Raw genomic sequence first — 6,261 nt, 5'->3', positions numbered from 1 at the left:
TGTAAGCGTCCTTGGCAGAGAATATGCGTCCGTTGTTCAAGTTCCTTTTTGCTAATGTAACACAGAACCAGTCTTCGAAATGACCTTGGTCGTATGTATTTGGGCAACTACATATCCTTGAACTGTCCTGCATCTGCTGGCGAGGAGTTTGTTTTTACGTTATCTCATACCAACACGGGAATGAATTTTTTTTCTATAGTGGATTCATTAAAGTCAAGGAAGTTATACTGGGTGATTTTATATACGCTATCATGTTACAGCAAGAACTTGTTTGGATTACTGTTATGTAGCCAGAACGGTCTTAACTCAGAATGGCAACAAACGCCCTCAGCCTCCCAAACAAACGGCTGACGCAATTTTACCAAAAATATTTACTAAGGTCCAGAAAATGCTGTATGCTTTGGAATTTGCTAATGACTGTGACCTGAATAGACGGGACCGGCCAAGTTGGCTGTAAACGTAACTTGAAACTTGCATATAACTCTTGAATGTTTGTTCCTTGTAACACTAGTCACACATGACTGAACCTACCTTTTATCTATGGGACGACCTGCTGAGTTGATTATGCCTCAGTGACGCCTACATCACATCGGCTTTCTCTGTCGCCTATACTTTTATGTCGGTACGGTACTGCCGTAATTTAAGCCCGGAAGTCTGTGGTTTTGTCACATGTTGTTGAGTCTAGCGTTTTTTTTCTCTCTTATTAACTTTGGTGAGATTTGGCATACACTTACTCTCTTACTCAAAAAAAGCTATGGAATCACCACCAAACCTGCAAGTGAACTTCAGTAGTACACCGCGTGCAAGTTGCAACCGTTGTTAAACTGCCTTACGTTGCACGGCAACGCGGCGTTTGAAACCTTCTGTGATACTGTACATTTTTTTGTTGCTTTACTGTCTTATATTTGTTCTAAATACCAGAAGCCGCGTAGAGTACGTTTCTGTAAAATACTGCTTAGATTTTCAACTTGCATAAGAATAAAATCAATCTATACCTCTCCTTACCACTCGGAGAATGATTTTCCAACGAAGAATTGCCATAGTGAAAACAATTGAACAAATAACATTTCTATCACATTCTATTTCACCATGCTTTTCTAACTCTCCAGAGAGACCTGGCCAACGGGAAGGGGAACAGGAAGCTTAGAATCTAATCACAAGGAAGGCGGAAGTAGAAACAAGAGAGAGAAAAAAACTAGAGCCAGCAGTAATAGCATTGCGGTACAACATGTAATCCTTTCAGCGCTATAGGAGAGGAGGTGCGGTTGGCTGGCGGGAGGGAGCCGGGATGGGCTACTAGCAGATTCAGGGTGAGTCTTATTTTTATATGTGTCGAGTCTAAATCGTAGTTATGAACTGACCGAGTATTTAGTTCTCTTTGGCCAATTCTTGGTCTATCAACCTTCCAAACGAGTGGTTTTTATATGGCAGCGGAATTATCAACCATATGGAGAAGAGCGATCTGCCTGAAAGAGTGAGGAATTAAAAAAAAAGGCAAAGGACTTTTTTTTCAAGGTCTTTCCAACGGAACTTTTAAAGGTCGATGGAGCATGACAGAAACTGGTATTCCGAGTAGATGCGTAACTTCCTAGTTCATGGAAAGAGACTGAAAAAACAATTGTAACTGGCCGTCTGTTATAAATAAGTTCATAAAACTCTCGTATAATTGTAAGACAGAAACCACTCTGCCATTTCCGCAACGCGCAATATTTGGTTTTTTAGACTTGTCTTGCCCTCAGACATCTATTGAAAATGAAAGTCCCTAGTGAACGAAACCCGAGACGTTTTCACTCTCTAACTGACCGCCATAAAAAGGACTTCATGCCCACTCGCGAGATGAAATTTGAGACCATGCCTTATTCTTTTTGCTTAGTTTTACAGTTTCCTTGAAACAAGTTACGAATAGCGGGGAGAGGAGGAAAGAGGGATCATAACTCGGCTCCAACAACGTAGTTTCTTTATGGCTGAATGACTGGCAGGTTTGCGGTAATCACGGAGTGTTCTACGAGGAATGTATAACCCGTAATTATGCTCGGCATATTGAGGAATAATTGCAGAGACTGAGAATGGAATTTATACAAGAAAATATTGTTACGCAACATAATCCGTTAAGAGAAGAAAAGGGGTAAAAGATAAAGCAAAAAATTAACTGCGAAAATCGCAAGGATATTACTGACACATAAATAAAAGAACTATGCAATGAACACTTGCATGGTATTAGGTTAGAAGAGATAGGGAATTAGGAGATACGGGAAAGAAAATAACAAAAATCATAATATGAAAGCGCTCGGTAAAAATGGAGACGTTTGTTTTATGCGGGCTGCTAAACTTGACTCGCTGGATTTGAAAGCTAACTTAGGGATAAGTTCAGTGATGCGTAAGATAACATGTAGGATTTAAATGGATGGACAGACGCAAGAAGCCTCAACTTGTTAGAGACTAGGTATTAGGCCAGAAAATAATAGTTGTTGGGACCAGAAATAAGATAGTATCGAATATGAGAATAGACGGCGAGGCAACTAAATTAAAACACATTAAGTTGTCACTTAAAGCTTAATAGATTACGCTTAGTGAAGGATGAAACGTAGTTGTGACTGACGCCTATGAGGTTAAATTACATGACAAATTATTTCGTCCTCATGAGGATGATAGTTCCATAGCCTTTTAACTCTTTAACTGTCAGATACAAATGCCACTATAGCCACTTACGTCAGCCTGCCGTTTGATTGCTGGAACTAGCAACAGATCTTTTCAAATATACAGACACACATAATATGGAAATAATCCACTAAAAAAAGCTCCAGTCACATATTACAAAACGGCCAATAGACAACCTATAGACGGACCCTAATCATTTTTACGCAACAGAAAAAAAAATGAGAAACTGCTGTTGGAAAAACTAAAATCAACAAACAGTGGTATCAGTTAAGGGAATAACGGCCCTTTTTTTTTATGAACATTCGAAAATGTTCATAGGCCCTGCACTTACTTATCTGTAACATAAGTACATATGACCGGAACTACGCTTGTAGAGTGAGTGGCGAGGGACCAGACATTCTGTGGTCATTCGAGAGAAATTGAGTGAGTGTCTGCAGAGAGCAAGACACCATGCACTGGGGCAAGAGAAATCAGATTTCGAATCAATTTAATATGAAAAATAAAAATTTAAAGGATTTTCCAAAATTTTTTTTTTTTTTTTTTTAAAAGGATTTCCTATTGCAATAATCAAAAGTAAAAAAAAAAAAAAAAAAAAAAAAAACTGAAGTTGTTGCTTGCCCTGCATGTTCTTGTGTCTAATACGGTAAAGGGCTTCCCTAGGCCTAGTGAGACAGCTTTTCCTTGCAATGAACCATGTCGTGGTCCTGATTAACAGGATTATGGCGCCATCCGCTTGGCCATGAAAAAAATGTTCCAGTGGCATTTACTGTTCATCAAAGAACTGACATGAACCAACGTCGCATATGTCCAAAGATCGTTAGACCAATAGAATCAAGATGATAATCATTAATATAATGGTATTAGGATTATGGGTACCGTGTATAACCAATCTCCTGGTTAAAGAGTGCTTCTGCGAAGCCACTTTTCTTTTCTTAAGATCACAAAAAATTCTTGCTTTAACAAAAGATCCCAACTTCAGTCACAAAAGTGTTAGGGCACAGTCCTCGACGAAGCATTATAAAACTGACCCCCACCCCGCTGCAAAAAAAGTAAAGATTTTCTCTCAATCCACACACGAACACAAACTATATATATATAAAATACGCGTGTTTGTGTAAATCGGTAAGTGTAATCGTATTCATTAAAAAAATGTTTAAATTGTAGTCTTTTACGTGATTCATTGTACATATCTGCTATCTATACACTGTAAGCTGTGATAGGCTTTCTCTGATGCATGACGTTATTATCCACATGAGCTAAGGATAGGGCAAAGTAGCCCTGGCTGGGTAATACGGCTCTTTGCTCACGTTTGCTAGGCCTATGGTTAGCGTTCTGTCCTACTGCCTACCAATTCATCCAGCGCTAGCCAAGGGCATGGAAAACGCAACACGCATTGCAACCTCATTCCTAAGGACTCATGAGAAGCAGGGAAAGAGAAAAGCGTATACATTTATCCTTTCAGCTCAAGAAAGCATAAAAGGATGGAGTTTGATGCAGGAGTAATTCCAAATTTTGCCTTTTAGACTATATTTTCTTTAGTCAGTTAGTTTTGGTTCTTTTTAACGTAATTTCTTGTTATAAGGAGTACGATACTAGTACTGGTTGGTTATTATTTTTACACATTATTTAAAAAGCAGATGTACATATGTTCGGTAGGGACTAGTTTTGTTGGAGGACTATCTGGGAAGAAGAGTTGGGTTTGGGCGGGGTCAGACGGCGGAGGTCTTTTTGAAGTTGAATAACTATGGAGGACGTTGGATGGAACTTAGCTCCTCTTCCTGCTGTAGGTGATACTTGTTTTAGGAGGTTTGCCATTGAACTCTTACTGGATTGGGAATTATAGTGGCGGTACTAGGTAAGTTTCGTTAATGACAAACAATGCTTTAATTGGATGTATTATTATATGAGGGGGAATTCTGTCCTGAAGTGGATTACGAACTCGTGTCTAGCACTAGGCTTAGGACTCTATACTCGGTTTTTTCCATCTGTCCATCTTCCTTTGGTGCTTTTGTATGGTAACACTGCGTCCCGGGCTTTAAATAGTTACGTTGTGTAAGTTTTAGGTAAATAAAAGGATATCTGGGTATACATTTGCATCTGAAAAGTGTTTTAATAAATTACTGTATGCGAATTACACCGTTAATATTCGAAATAGGTTATTGTTATTATTGTTGAATGCAAGCTCCCTTTTCGGGGTGGCGAATGGAATAGCCAGACGCAGTGGCGGGAAAATTGCTTCTGTCGCTGTTCACTACGGCAAGATGTCAACTTATTGGACCACACCTACTCTGCTACTAAGCTACGTATTACTTCATTATACGTAAGTATATCAGTATGTACTGTTAATTTTTATAAAGTGCGTTTCAGCCAGATACGATATGACGTAACTTGGTTTAGCATCTGTTTGATGGAATTTGCGTGGCTGTTCCATTCGCCACCCCGAAAAGACAGCGTACATTCAACAATAATAACAATAACCTATTTCGAATATTAACGGTGTAATTCGCATACAGTAAATTATTAAAACACTTTTCAGTTGCAAATGTACACCCAGATATCCTTTATTTACCTAAAACTTACACAGCATAACTATTTCAAGCCCGGGACGCAGTGTTACCATACAAAAGCACCACAGGCGGATGGACAGATGGAAAAAAACGGAGTATAGGAGGCCCATACTAATGGCAGATGTTCATTTACTTTGTATAGGAATTGGTGAGAAGCAGGCGACAACTTTTTATGTATGGAAATAAAGTGAATATTCACATATTTTTCCTGGCTTACTGGAGAAGGTTCTGTGATTGAAGTGTTAGGCTATAGCCTATCCAAAGATTTACGATAGTTTTCCCGGGCTGTTCGGAAACAGTAGGCTAATGGGGGTTCCATGTTTCAGGTTTCGAGTGGAGGAGGCTACTAGGTACACCACGAAGGTTTATTTATGGCTTATGCTGGTTTTTCAGTGGGGAAGCTATATAGCTTGGTAAGTTTTATCCTTTAATGTCAATTATTATGTAGTATATGATTCACACTACATAGTATAAACGGTGGCCGGTATTACAGCCACGGGGAAAAAAAATAATTTGCCTAAAAGAAAAAAAAAAGTCATTTATATGCAGGCTTTTGTTCTTGTTTTTACAGTCATGCTTGGGTAAAACTTGAGTTGGACGACTTGATTCCCGTCAGTTGCCGTCTGGGACAGGTAACCATTATTTTTGTTTTTGTTTTTTTTGAGTGGGGGGGGGGGGGGGGATGGGGTTGGGTTCCCGGGGCTGGGTGCTAGGCCAGCCCTGTAAGGCCAGGGCATGTCGCCCTAAGTTAAACTTAGGTTAAGTAGGTGAGATCTGGTGAGGTCAGGACCTGGAATTATAGGAAAGGTTAGGCCTCGCAACTGAAGTAAAACTTAACTATTGCTTGTACTAAATACACCGTAAAGGGGGAATAGGTACCGGGTTAAAATCCCTTGGGGGTCACAATCTGACATTTTTACCTGTGACATATTTTAATGAGGAAACTGCATTTTAAACTGAGGTACCTATAGCCTTGCGTAGGCGCATGTAGGCTAGCATAGGGTTTGAATTGGGCCATTATTAGGTTAGGTAAGGA

General features: G+C 39.5%; 1 long non-coding RNA gene across 3 annotated transcripts in view; it reads left to right on the top strand.

Moving 5' to 3' along the window:
* Nucleotides 1-4,386: 4,386 nt before the first annotated feature.
* Nucleotides 4,387-6,261, top strand: part of LOC135214877 (uncharacterized) — a 128,920-nt gene continuing 127,045 nt past the window's right edge. For all 3 annotated transcript variants that reach the window (XR_010314515.1, XR_010314513.1, XR_010314514.1), the window contains exons 1-3: nt 4,387-4,513; nt 5,552-5,638; nt 5,797-5,857. This is a non-coding gene — a long non-coding RNA (uncharacterized LOC135214877). The remainder of the gene's footprint in view (nt 4,514-5,551; nt 5,639-5,796; nt 5,858-6,261) is intronic.

This window comes from Macrobrachium nipponense, chromosome 46 (assembly GCF_015104395.2).
Source record: "Macrobrachium nipponense isolate FS-2020 chromosome 46, ASM1510439v2, whole genome shotgun sequence".
In the NCBI taxonomy this organism is placed as follows: domain Eukaryota; kingdom Metazoa; phylum Arthropoda; class Malacostraca; order Decapoda; family Palaemonidae; genus Macrobrachium; species Macrobrachium nipponense.
This window is presented reverse-complemented; position numbering and strand designations above follow the sequence as displayed.